The sequence below is a fragment of the Canis lupus genome, chromosome 10 (assembly GCF_003254725.2).
Source record: "Canis lupus dingo isolate Sandy chromosome 10, ASM325472v2, whole genome shotgun sequence".
Classification (NCBI taxonomy): domain Eukaryota; kingdom Metazoa; phylum Chordata; class Mammalia; order Carnivora; family Canidae; genus Canis; species Canis lupus.
The window spans coordinates 20748886-20762439 of NC_064252.1; the positions used below are offsets into that span (position 1 = coordinate 20748886).

Genomic DNA, 13554 nt, shown 5'->3' on the forward strand with positions numbered 1-13554 from the left:
CGGAAGGGAGCGGGTCCTGCTGCCGGGGTCCGGGAGCCCCCCCCCGGGGCCGCGTCATTTCCAGAACTGTCCGAGCAGCTCGGTGGCTGCCAAGGACTCCCTCCAGGAGCATGGCTTTAATTACAGCTCCTCTGGGCTCTGCTCGCAGCATCTCCGTCTGCTCGGCAGGGAAGCCCGGGGGGCGGCGAGGGGGCCGGGCCGGGTGAAGGGCCGGGGTTCCCGGCTGCCTTGCCAAGACGCGCCGGTGCCAAGCCCAGGGCGGCCGCGGCCAAGGCCGGGCTGGGGCGGGGGCCGCTGCTGGGCTCCGTCCAGGCCACTCGGGGCAGCCGGGCGGGCAGTGGTCTCCCTCCTCCCGCCGCCCGCCGCCGCCCGCCGCCCGCCGCCCGCCGCCGCCCGCCGGCCTCACACAAAATGGCGGAGGGCTGCCGCGGCCATTTTGTGCAGCCCGGGAAGACAAAGGCCGCGGCGGCGGGGCGGGAAGGAGGACCGTCCACTCCTGAAGCGCGGCCTCCCGCCGGGCGCGCAGGTCCAGGAGGGCCTGGCCAGAGGCGGGCGGCAGTGCCTTCTCCGGAGCCTGCCTCCTGCCCCCGCCCCCCGAGCTCCCTCACCCCTTGGGGGAGCCCGGGTGGTCCTGGGGACGACCTCCCGCCCAGGGCTCACTCGAGGCCGCACTCGAGGGGACACGGAGACGCAGGGCTGAACGGAGGCGCCTGCAGGACGAAAATCCTCCTGTGCCCCAGACCCTCAAAGGGCGGTCTTCACCGGCCGCCGGCAGGGTGGCCCCTGAGCAGATGGCCCGAGGGCTGCCCTGCATTCCAGGGACATCCCAGCACATCCAGCCTGCGGGCCGGGCTGGCAGCCTGTGCCCACCCGCCGCCGGCAGGCGCACGGACAGCTGGCAGGACCGGCCATGCCAGGGCAGTGCCAGGGGACACCGGGCAGGGCGGCTCCAGGGACGCCGGGCCGCACCCCTTCCCGAGCTCCTGTGGCACCAGAGGCCCTGCCTGATGGGGGCCCCAAGCCGGCCACGTCTCAAGCCTCAAGGGCCCTGTTCTGAATCTGCCGGGTGACAGCCCACCCCTGGTCTGTGTCCCTCTGGGGACACAAGGAACTGTCCCAGCAAACACCCGCCAGACCAGAAGCCTCCCTGGAGCACAGCGTGCTCGGCGACCGGGAGGCACCAAGAGCCCGTGTCTCTCTGACTCTGCCCTGCCCGTGGTCTCCACGTCTTTGGGCTCACTCAGAACCCCAGACGTGCGGCAGCGACCAGCAGGACTGCTCTGGGGGCCTCGGGTCCAGCCACAGGCCGCCCCTCCCCGCCTGCGCCCAGTGAAAACCCGAGGTTGAACCAATCCCACTTTACAGACCAGCAGACTAAGACCAGGGGGTCGTCAGGGCCTGGCTCTGGCCGAGGCCGGTGCGCGGCTCCTGAAGGGCACTGGGTCCAGGGAGAGCCCAGGCCCACGTCAAGTTACAGGAGAGAGTGGAATCGGGAGGGAAGCCCAGCCCTTCCTGCCGTGGGGACGCACGTGGTCTGGAGGGCAGGTGCCACGGTCCCTCTTGCTTGTGTGACCACAGCTGTCCTGACAACCAGCTGAGCATGACAAGGTGCTGTCCTCACTGAGGACCGCTCCTCGGGGCAGCTTCTCCTCGGGAGCCACCCCAAGGGGATGAGAAGGACTCACTGCCCTGGTTCAAGTCCCCACTTGCCCGAGATGGCTGCAAACGTGCATACCACTGCCAGGGCATATGCTTCCTATTGAAAATGGGGCAAATGCAAACAGCCTGCACCGGCCACGTGCCGGGCACCAGCCTGAGCCCACCGTGCTGAGTGCCAGTCAGTCCCCATTACGGCCAGACCTGCAGAGCACGAACAACCACAGAGAGGCTAAGTTACTCTCCCCCACACGCAGCCAAGACAGCCGTCATCCCGTCCTGTGCTCCAGGCACAAGGGAACAGAAACCCACAGACGTCTCCATTTACTGAGCCAGGTGACTCGGTTGCTAAGGGCTGGACCCCTCTGTGCTAGGTGACCCAGGCAAGCCCCACATCAGAGACCTTCCCTCTCTCTTCCTCGAGATGACAGCAAGGCCATTCTGGGTCCCCCGGGTCTCCAAGGCCAGCCAGGCGAAATGGACTCGTGTTCTCAGACAAGAGCAGCTCGGATCCAGGCGTGCTGGAGCCGACAGGAGCTCGTGCTTCCCCACCCAGAGCTGGCCTGCTGACCCTCCAGCTCCACGGTCAGCGGAGAATAAGGCCTCCAACCGGGGAGATGCCCGAGGCCAAGTGTCCAGCCGAGCGCAGACAGGGGAGGGAACCCAGGGCAGCACAGATGGCAGCCCCAAGCACTGTCAGCCCCACCGGTCTGGGAGCCTCTTGGTTTCATTCCAGCGAGAAGACTCCTCACCCCGGGCACCATTCCATGGAGGCCCTGAGCTGGAGGCCCCGTCCCCAGCCTCCTGTCCACCCCCCCCACCCCACCCCGCTGGAGGCTGCCTTTCAGGACCCAGCAGCCCAACATGGCAGAAAGGCCACCCGCTCCTGGATCCCAGACGCATTTCTGCCCCTGAGCTGGCTGGGGCCAGGCCCCGACCCCGCCGCCCCTTGACCTCCCGGAGCATATGCTCCCCCGGGGCACCCACCCAGCAAGGCCGTCAGCAGAGCGATGGCTCTTAGAGGAGGGGCGTCCGGCTCAGGGCCTGGCACACTCACAGGCACCGAATCGAAGGTGGCCATGTCGGGGGGCAGCTGGCAGGGCAGGCCCTCCTTGCCACCGGCCCGAGAGGGTTCGCCTGGCGCCTCTCCCCGCACGTTTCAGCATTAACTATCCCCAGCCAGAGTGCTGCTCAGACTCGGCGAGCAAGCACTGAGCGATGCCCATCATTCCGCACCTTGTCAACATTCTCACTGGGACAAAAAGACCGAGTGCAGAGTGTTCTCAAGGCCCTAATTTCTATCTGGTAAATAAAGGCTGTGCTATCTGGGCACCGGGCATTAGAATGAACTGCTGCCCTCCTCGGCCGTGGGCACCACACACGGGTCAGCCTCGGAGCAGTGGCTCTGCCGTGGGGCGTCAGGCCCGTCCACACCAACCTCTGAGGAACAGGGCAGCCTGTCTGTCCACACCGTCTGTCCACAGGAACCTGGGGTGCTGGGGACGGCGGGGCCACATCCCTTCAGAGAACCAGCTGCCACTGGGTGCTGAGCAGAGGCGCGCGGCTCCTGTCCTACCGGGCGTGGGGGAGGCAGCAGGGGCTTAGCACGGCCAAGGCCCCAGAGATGGAGGGAGCCTCCCCTGAGCAGACCTCTCCCCACCCCGGGCCACATCCAGGCCGACTTCAAGGACAACAATACTGAGTCAGTTCAGACACAGATCCCACCAACCGAGTCACTGCTCCCCATAAACCTCTGGCATCTCCCAGCTCAGCATCCCGAAGGGGCTCCATCATCCCGATGACCCTCCGGGACCACAGATGAGGCCAGAGCCGAGCTCTTCACGGCCCCTGGCCTCCGTTTCTGGCTGCACAGAATGGAGACGATTGGCTGCACCTTGCTGGTCCGCTGGGCCGTGGGAGGGCATGTGTGCACGCAGGAGGGGTGGTCCTCCCCTCTGGCCCTGAGCATGTTCTCACACCTGTGGCAACTGGGCTGTACGGTCATCCTGCTGCCTGAGGACAGAGTAAGCACCTACTGCATGCACTGGCCTTGTCTTCTGTCCACCGCACGGTATGGGGAATACGGGTCCTGCCCTGGGAGAGTCCCCCCACCCCCAGGCCTGTCCTCCACCCAGGCAATTCCCCACCTGTCCTGGGCCTCGGCGGCTATGCACGGACCCCGTTCCCCTGGCCCCAGAGCCCTTCTAGCACCCCAGGTGGGCTGGCCCTGCCTCCTTGGACCCCCACGCGTTCCTGGGGACGCACCCCTGTGGCCTCCGCTCAGGGCTTGGAGGCAGGACCCAGCTGCACATACTGGTGCCTGCCCTGCAGGAGGGTGTACCTCCGGGGGCTTTGGGGGATTTCACAGTGGACCCCCAGGAAAGAACCTAGATGGCTTTGGGCAGAGCCCCGCGGGCCCTGGGGACATCTGGGACCAGCTGCACCCTCAGGTCCATTTCCCCAGCGACAGCACCCCCAAGCTCCTTGGCCCTCTGCTCAATGTCGTCTCTTACCCGTGCCGTGCCCTGCCCTGCTTTCTCTCTGCCTCTACTCTGTTCTTCCCCTTCCCCTGTTACCCGCCCTGGGTCCCCTTTTCCCTCTGTCCCATGGCCTTTGTGGGCCTCCCCCTCTCCCCAACCCAGTTCCACCCCCACCCTGGGCACCGGCTGGGGTAGGCTCTGCGTGCAGACACAAAAGCCCTGGAGGCAGCATCTGCAGAGTCTTGCGGGCAAGCTGGACCTGTAAACACATGAGGCCCAGATGGCAGAGGGCTCCTGAGCCCAGACGCAACAGCCTGGGGTCCTCTCCACATGGACCTGGGGGGCAGGTCTGCCCTGGCCATGGCAACAGCGGGGGAGGGGAGGGGAGGGGAGGGGACGCCTGTCTGGCCCACATGGCCCCACCGACTCCCCAGGAGCCTAGCATCAGCCAAGTGGGCCCTGCCGCCTGCATGGGGCGCCGGGCTCTCAGGGGAGGAGCAGGGTGTGTGCAGGGGGCTCCGAGCACAACAGGCCGCCATTAGGGCCATGGGGCTGCCGGGAGAGGGAGTGGCAGGCCAAGGGCCTTCTCACCTGCTGAGCCCCTGAGCTCTGTGCACTCCAAAGATACTCCCGAGCAGTCCCCAGCAGCTGGCCCGAGCTCTCCCACCGTGGACTCCCGAGACAGATGGCTCCTTGCAAAAGGAGCTTCACGCAACTTCTGTGCAGAAGGGAGCCACAAACACGGGCCTGAGTCCAGCTTCCTGGGGTAAGAGACCTGGGCAAGCCCCTGACTTCTGGCAGAACTTGGTCCCTCAGCTACAGAAAGAGGCTGGAGGCAGGTCAGGGCCGAGGCTGGAGCAGACCCAGCGGAGCCTGTGCAAATGTGCGGGCAGTGCCCAGCTGGCTCCTCGGTGCTCTGCAAGCCCTGTGGGTGTGTGCATGTGTGTGTCCCATCCCCAGGGTGGTACCTGGGGAGGGAGCAGGGAGCCCTGACTTGCAAGATTAGAAATGCTGCACTGACCTGAGGGAGGCACGGTCGTCTGAGCTTCAGGGCTCTGCTGCAGAACAGGGTGGCTGGAAGAAGGTATGAGTCCTGGAAGGAGAGACAGAGAGAGAGACACCGGGTCTCAGGAAGGAGACCCCAACTGCGCGGGCATGCAGCACCCGCCCACCCTGCCCTGAGACCCTGGGAGGCCACTGCAAGGACCCCAAGGGCCATGAAGCTGCTGCATCGGTGTGACTTCACGCCCAAAACACTGGCAAGGACACACCCCAGTTTTCTGGGGGCATCCATCCCCAGGGGGCCGCAGCTGGCGGCAGGTGTAGGGGCAGGACCCGGAGCCAGAGAGACGCAGGTTCAAAATCAGACTCGGCGAGGCCTCATGGCTTGGCCGGGGCCCCTCGCTGCCTCTCTCCCAACCAAGGCATTTAGGGTTGGGGAGAATCAGATGACGCAGTGTGGGAGGCGTTCAGGAGGATGAGAGAAACACAGCTGTGCTGAGCGTGAGCGCGCACCCTCCCCGCCCCCTGCCCTCGCCCAGGGCCTCAGGGTGTCAGGGAGCGTAGGCACCAGGCGGCTCTCTCGGCATCCCCAGCATGACCGTTGCAGATGGTGCTCCCTGAACACTACTTCCTGCAAAGGACAGTCTTTTCCTCTTTGCTTGGGCTGCTAGGATGCTCAGCGCTGAATTCACAGGTCTTCACCAACAACCGGAGACTTCTATGTGACATGGCTTCTTTTAGGGCTACCTTCAATTTTCCCTTTGCCCTAATTTCCTGTTTATTTTTATTTTCTGCATTGTCTATATTGCTCTAAACTCTAACAGAGGTATATGTATTTTTATATTTGTGTGTATTTATTTATTTATTTATTTATTTATTTATTTATTTATGTGACAGAACATAATATCTAACATCTCGGTCCCCTGTCCACCCATATGATCAGTGGGGGCTATGTGTGTACGCTTCATCTTGCAAGTAGTGGATTAGGACTGATCCTAAGCCAGAACCCCCACTTCTTGGCCAGAAGAGGCTCCCTCTTCTGCTCCTACTGATACCTGGTGGGGCCAGGGCACACAGGAAGAGGTCGGGATGCCTCTTTTGCAAATGCAAAAACAGAATCCCAGGGAGAAGCCATGGTTTCCCCAAGACCACACAGCAGTGAAGGCCCGGTAGGTCTGTGACCGAGGAGGTCTGACCTGGAAACTGCGGCTTCGTCCCCTGCCCTGATGTGGGCATTCCCGTGAGCCCTCAGGGTTGGCGAGGCTGCCCCCAGGCTGACCCCGGCGATGGAGGTGCTGTCCTTGGACATTGCAAAAGGCACGGACAGAGAGCCTCCGGCTCTGCTGCCCCACACGGCACCTGCTATGGGCAGGAGGCTCCCCACCCTGTTGTTGTGCAAATGGACCATGACCCCCACACAGAGCTGCTCAGATCTTCAGATCAGGGTGCAGACCTCCCCCTACTTGGGTGTCTCCCCAAGGTCATGAAACTAACCCGTGGCCATAGCAGGCCTGGGTTCCTGGGATACGGAGCCTCTCCTTGCTGCCTCAGAGATGCAGTCAACTAGGCCCCTGGCCACACAAGCCCCCAGTCTGCCTCGACCCACCATCTCATCTCACTTATTAGCACCAGCACACGTAAACCCGAAATAATGAATGTAGGGAACTGGACCGTGCTGAGCTCGGCAGAGGGAGGGGCCAGAAAAGCACCACGGTGGCCAAACACCGGGAGGGTCTCCTGCCTTTCAGTGAAGCATAAACCACTGTGCTTCCTGGGTGCCCACCGTGTGCAAGACTTGTGTCCCGTCCCCTGGCCCTCTCAGTGAAGCCACGAATGCTCTGGGATTTATTGTGTGTCCCCAACACTCCCCCAGGAGGAACTGCCGCCCCAGCCTTACGGACGAGCAGACCGAGGCTCTGTAGGAGCCTGTCCAGGAGGACGGCTCACAGCTGGGGGGCTGGGCGTGCCCATCCCTTGGCACCACCGCAGGTGGCAATGGCCCAGAGCTCGCTCAGGAGAGTCTCTGTGCCAAACTCGGCCCTCCCTGATTCCATCTGCTTGGAGGGGGCGAATCAGAGCACTCAGGCCGCAGGGCAGACAGAGGACGCACTGAGAGGCGATGGCACACAGCAGGCCAGGGAATCCTTGGCTCTGCTCCTCACTCCTGGTCCTGGAGCAGGGTCTCATTCACCTGCCCAGGGCCAAGCTAATCCCTCAGGAACTCTGGGCAGGGTGGGCCTGGCTGCAGACTGGGGTCTGCAGGGCTGGTGCTGGGCTCTTTTGAAAGATGGGCTTGTGTTCCCTTCCTGGCCAGGCCGCCCACCTCCCGGGCTGCCTCCCTGCCCTGGCCCAGGGCAAAGACCATCTACCTGGGCTAGGTGGTCCTGGAGTGTCTCCCGAAGTCCACGATGGGTTCTGGCTCCTTGGGAGTGGTCTGGGAGGGCTCACGTTCTGGAAGACACAAGGTGACCAAGGAGTCAGCGGCACAGGCCTGCTGGCACATGGCCTTGGGAGGGAAGGGGGCTCGCTGTGACCCTCCCCTGCCTCTCATTCACCCTGCACAACCGCCTGCAGATGGGCCCAGCCCACCACTCACAGCAGGCAAGGCGCCCAGGTGCCCGGGTTACAGAACCAAGGAAAGCCTCGTCTGACCGCCCTCCTCCCAGCCCTGACCTGGACTCCCACCTGAAACCAAACCCCAACCACTGGCTTCCTTAAATCCCAGCCATGCACATCTCCAGTGTCTGCAGGGGAAGGGAGCTGACGGCGTGTGGCACCTGGTGCCACACCACGGGGTGGCCCTTTGCAGTGCCTCAACCCCCTAGCTCCAGACCCACATTGGCTCCTACCCTTCCCTGGGCCCCGAATGTCCTCCTGCTGTCAAAGGCCTCGTTCCTACCCATCCTTTAGGTCCCTCTTCCAGGGATGCCACCTGGGTCACAGACCTCCCCCGCTCTGGTGGTAGCCAGGCTGGGGGTCCCCTGAAATTAGCTCATGGATTCTTATGCTGCCTGTCCCTGCCAAGGCTGGCAGCTCGGCAGCAGCAGTGACCAGCTCCTACGCAGCTGCGTGCACCGTGGCCTAGCACAGTGCCCGGCACCCAGGAGGCACCCAGGATGACGGGGAAGCGCCCCCCTACTATTGGAACAATGTCTCTAGACAGGACTCCGGGTCTTTTCCCAATGAGCCAGCAAGAGAACAGCCCGAGACCGACGGAGCGGGAACACCAGGCCCTGAGGTCCTGATGGCGTCTGCCCGGTGACTCCCAGGCGGGGCTCTTGCTCCTGCCCTGCCTCCGGCTCAGGCTTGCATCTGGGGTCCAGGCTTCCCCAAAGCAGGACTGGCTCCCTGCGCGTGAGGACAGAACGGCAGACCCGGACCCAGGCCCGACTCACCGCAGAGAGGAACCAGGCTGGGCTGCCTCTGGCCTAGGCCGAGCGGGAACGGGTAGCTGGGAGGAAGGCACTGAGGCTCCCCTTCCGCACCGTCTGTGAGCGCCCCCGGGGTCCTGACCACACCCATGCAAGGTGGAAGGCTCCCGCAGATCCCCAGGGGCAAGCAGGCTCGGTCAGGAAAGCAACCTTCCCCGGACCCATCACCCGGACCCGTCCCACCCGAAGCAGGAGTCCCTGGCGCTGAGTCACCCAGTTGTCACCGGCTGGCTCACAGCCCTCCCTGTCAGGCCTCTGCCTGGGGCTCATAAGGGCCCGGAAGCAGGAGGGGACCTACAGGTAGGTCCCCGGATGTGCTTGGACTCCCAGCCCCCAAATGCTGGGTGGAACCCCAACAACACCCCTGAAGATGGGGGCCTACAGGAATGTGAGCCCGACGCGCTGTCTGTACACAGTGTGGACTCAGGGCCCCGAGTCACACAGTGCTGGGTTCTAATCCTGCTTCCCCTCTCACTGCCTAGAGCCTCTCTCACCCTTAGACTCCCTAGCTGCAGGACGGGGCTTCTGGGATGGAGCACCTCACCACCTCATTTTATAGGAGGGAAGCATCCCCGAGAAGGGACTGCCCGGAGGCAGCACAGCCCTGGCCTGGCCGGCTGGGACGCCCCTGCCCCTGACCCCCGCCTCTCCTCCCAGCACAACGGAGCCCCGGCGTGCACGGGTGTTTAATGACCCCAGGCCCATCTGCCTGAGCCCGTAGGATGGGCAGGTCAGGAAGTCCCCTGAGCGAGGGCGTCTCTGATGCCCTCACCTGGAGTTGATGGGACAGCACACCGGGGCCTGCCCAGGAAAGAAGCACCCCAAAGAAGTACGCACCCACTCCTCTGGACTGCGAGCTCGGCCCGGTTGGGGCTCACCAAGGGCGGCTACCATGGGCGTCACACTGTGGTGCCCACAGGCCCAGCAGCCAAGGGAGCCCTCCTTTTTGCCAACAGCTCAATGCAACTAGCTGGTGTTAGGAGCAGAAGGCAGGCTTCCGGGGGGCTGGGGGAGATGAAGACAAGACGTGGCCACCCCACACCTGCTCTGGACACACGAGGGGTATGGAAAAATTCTGTCTTGACGTCCTGATGGGTGAGCAGAGCTCCAGCTTCGGGAGCAGGTTTGGCTCTGGGATCCACGCCCAATCCCCATAGGACACGGGAGCCACACGTGGCCACGGATGGAAACGTCCCAAGGACAGCTGCCCCGGGCGGGTGATGCGAAGGCTGGGTGCCCCTTCCAACTTCAGAGCAGCACTGAGAATGCTCTCCCCCGGGGCCTTCTGCTACCCCCATATCCTTGCACCCACTCTCCCAGTGACGGCCCAGAACAGCCAGGCTACGTGTCCACCTGTCCTTCCTCAACAGACCAGCCCACATGGTGTGCGGCGTGGGGAGGGAGGCCAGGGGCCCCCGCCTGTCTCAGGGCCAGTAATGAACTTGGGCCCCCAAGTCCCAGAAGTCACAAGGCAGGTTGGGGGAAGCACAGGGATGGTGCAGACCCACTGGCTCTGCATGCTGGGCGGCTCTGGGCACAAGATCGCCCTCTCCTGCCGTTTCCACCCACGCCGTGCAAGAGCCTGCCCACCTCCTAGAGCTGTGGCACCGCCGCTGACAGAAGTAGAGGCCCCACGCCCAGGCCTGGCTCACAAGGATGCCTACCATCGCTGCCCGCCGGGGGGCCTAGAACCACCCAGGGGCCCGGCACGGGGGCCCGTCCCCTCTCAGAGCCTGTGCCCCGTGGGATGGTCACTTGGATGACGGGGTCGGCAGCTTTTTCCCACACAGTTCTGGCCTCTGGAAAGACTGTGGCACAATGAGGCTGGTGCCTGACTGGTCAGAACCAACACCGGGCCCCAGCAGGATGTCTCAGAGGTCCATCCCCGCCCACCCTGGTCCCCTCCTTGCCCATGCCCATGTCCCGGTCTCCAGAACATTCCTGAGTATCTGCAGGGTAGCCCAGGGGCCTCTTCCAGCTCTGGACAAGCCCCTTCACCTCTCTGGGCCTCAGGTTCCCCACCTGTTAGGGACAACGACACATACCTCTTCGAACTCAAGCAAGATTAGGGATAATACCTGCTCCATGCCCAGGCCCAACGGGGCTCACTGGACTGCATGCCCACTGCTACTGTCCCCCAGGGTGCTTCGAGGACATGTGCGAACTTGCTCTGGGCCTTTATCTTGGAGAAACTCCTTCTTGATCTCTTATCTTACCAGGGACCAAGTCGCCTGGGGCGTGGGTCCTGAGTGGACACCGTGGGGCAGGAGCTCTGAGCCCCCAGCAGGAACCTTGATGTGGGCCACGCTGCAGGGCCCAGAGCCACAGGAGCACGGACCCCCAGGGGGCTCAGCCTGCCTCGTCCATACTTCTCTTTGAGATTAAATTGGGCCCCTCCGAGGTCACGTGTAGGAGAAACATCCTCCCTGCAAGGGCTAGTTGCTAATGAGTCATGCACAGAGCACACCCTCGATTTATGTGCAGAAACGCCCTGCGGAGGACTGAGGCCTGGCCCTGGGGTCATGCCACGTCCGATTCCCAACGCCTCAGATACTCAAAGCAGGTTGGGAGGTGTCAGAAGTAGGCTGCAAGGGACGGCCTGGGTGGCTCAGGGGTTTAGCGTCTGCCTTCGGCTCAGGGCATGATCCCAGGATCAAGTCCTGTATCGGGCTCCGCGCAGGGCGCCTGCTTCTCCCTCTGCCTGTGTCTCATGAATGAATAAATAAAAACTTAAAAAAAAGAAGTAGGCTGTGAGCTTGTGGGCCTCTGCACCCTTCTGCCAGAGTCGGCCAGATGCACAAGAGAGGGGTGCAGCTCTGCAGCTTCATTTGGGTCAACGTGGCTCCAGCAGGGACTCGGGGAGCCAACGGCTACCACGGCAGGTGAGGTCACAGGCAGGCTCACATTCCCGGGGATGCGGCATCTAGTGGCAGAGCTGCTGGCACCTGGGGCGGAGCCTGGGCTGCAGGGCCCACCAGGCCACGGAGGATCCCCCGGGCTGCGTGGCCTGCAGGAGCCTGGCCTCTCGGAGCCCCGGGTTTTGCATCTTAAAAGCCGACATTTACGGCTACTGGACAAAGCTGACGTCGGAGAACAAACAAACGTGAAGCCCCCAACAGCTCGGCCTGCACACGCACCAGGGCTCCCGCCAGGCAGCTGCCCACACCACACAGGTGACCGACCTGGGTCTAGAAAAGCGAGTCCCCACCAGATGTGTGGCCGTTCACACTCCCATCTTGAGCTCCACCAAGTCGGGGGGCATCGCACGGGATGTGGATGCCTCTAACGGGAAAGGAACAGGCCCCAGCACCCACGTGACAAGAGTCCTGCTCTCCACAGGCGTCTGTTCCAGACGTCAGACTGCAAACACTCAGGGTGCGAAGGGAGATGTCAGGGCGGGCTCTGTCCCACCGCGGCACTGCAACCACCATCGGCTTTGAGGGGCCCCTCCATGCTCCCCGTTCTCAGTGCCCCCCCCGCCCCCAAAATTGCCTCTGCTCCTTTTCAAGGGGCCAGACGTACCCTAGTGATGGTGCCGCCCTCACTGCAACCTCCTGCTCTTTCCCTAAACGTGTCTCTTTTAGGGGGAGAATGTGCAGCGAGAATTTGGGTGGGTCAGGGTCACTCCGGTCGGGCAGCTTAGTTTTGTGATTTAAATGAGTTTTTTTCTTCACTCAGTAAGATCTGGACAACTGAGAAAAGGAGAAAGAGGCGGCCAACAGGCCTCCTCTGCTGAGCCCAGGCTGCGCGGACTCCCCTCCCCAGAGGGGCCCCCACACGCGCCAAGGTGTTCCCACCTGGCAGTGGCTCCCACTGGCGCATCTGCTGAGCGGCCACATGACATCCCCACATGCTACCTGACCCAGACTCCCCACCCCGGGCAGCGACCGGCCGCTCCGTTTCTCACAGAGAGGCTTCATGCATAGATCTCTCCCCTTCCCCGGGGGAGGTCCCCCAGAAGTGGGGTCCCCACTCAGAGCCCAGGAGCACTTTCACACACCCAAGGCAGCAGCTCCAACCTGGCCCCTTGGAACCTTCTGGAGACCCCCCAAAATGTCCAAGGTGGTAGGGGAATGGAGGCTGAGAGTGGGGACAGTAGCCTGAGGTCACACAGCAGGCCAACCGTCCAGCTGGGGGGGACCGAGACCCCTGCCCACCGGTCAGCGTGATCTCCCCGACACACACTTCGTAAAAGGCCTTAACGGACGCTGCCTCAGACCTGCCCTGGCTGGACAAAGACACCAGGGCCCTGGGAAGGGTCTGGGCACCAATGCCCTTGCACACCACAGACCTGTGACAATGAATGGCAGGAAAGAAGAGGGGTGCGGTGGGTGCTACAGAGGGTCTGGGCAGCTCACAGCCAAGGGAGAGGAGGCAAGAGGACTTCCTGGAGGAGGAGGACCCCCATAAGCCACAGCAGGCAACAGGGCCGTGCCAGAAATTCATGAACTGGAAATGTTCGACCTAGATTAACAGAGCGGGCCGCCACTCACCAAGGACCTGAGGGGCCGACAGTCCACCTTTCACAGCCACTGAGTGCCTTCTAGGGCACCTCTCACAGCTGATCTTCCCGAATGAACCCCCGCCCCCCAACAAAGCAGCAGCTGTGGGTTTCCCATAGCCTGGAGTTACCTAGAGCCCTCCCTCCGTGGGCTGCAGGTGCTCAGGGCTCCGGCCCATCCAGTCCATCCGGCGCTGCCACACTGTCCCCGACGAGGTGGGCTCACAAGCCCCTCATGTTAGTCCTGAAAGGAAACACAACGACGGAGGTTAAGAAAGGAAGCTCTGCCCCCTTGTTTCTCTGAGCGCCTTGGCCCCCGGGCGCCGTGGCCAGCCTAGTGGCTCATGGCACCGTACTGACTGCGGGTTCCCAGCCTTCCCTTCTTCCGTTTCAGCCTCTGGATCCCGTTTCGTTCATTCATGAAACGTTTCCCAAGAGCCCAGCCTGGGCCAGGCTGGTGGTTCTGGCCCCTCCTTCTGGGGAC

The 13554-nt window shown here is 63.2% G+C and overlaps 1 protein-coding gene across 5 annotated transcripts in view; it reads right to left on the reverse strand.

Moving 5' to 3' along the window:
* Positions 1-2487: 2487 nt before the first annotated feature.
* LOC112666022 (basic proline-rich protein-like) overlaps positions 2488-13554 on the reverse strand; it is a 30865-nt gene continuing 19798 nt past the window's right edge. For 3 of the 5 annotated variants that reach the window (XR_007413408.1, XR_007413413.1, XR_007413411.1), the window contains 3 exons: positions 13202-13314; positions 7508-7589; positions 2488-5229 (listed from right to left, as the gene is read on the reverse strand). The gene's annotated coding sequence lies outside the window, so the exon portion shown is untranslated. The remainder of the gene's footprint in view (positions 5230-7507; positions 7590-13201; positions 13315-13554) is intronic. The other 2 variants (XR_007413409.1, XR_007413410.1) reach the window with 2 other exon arrangements.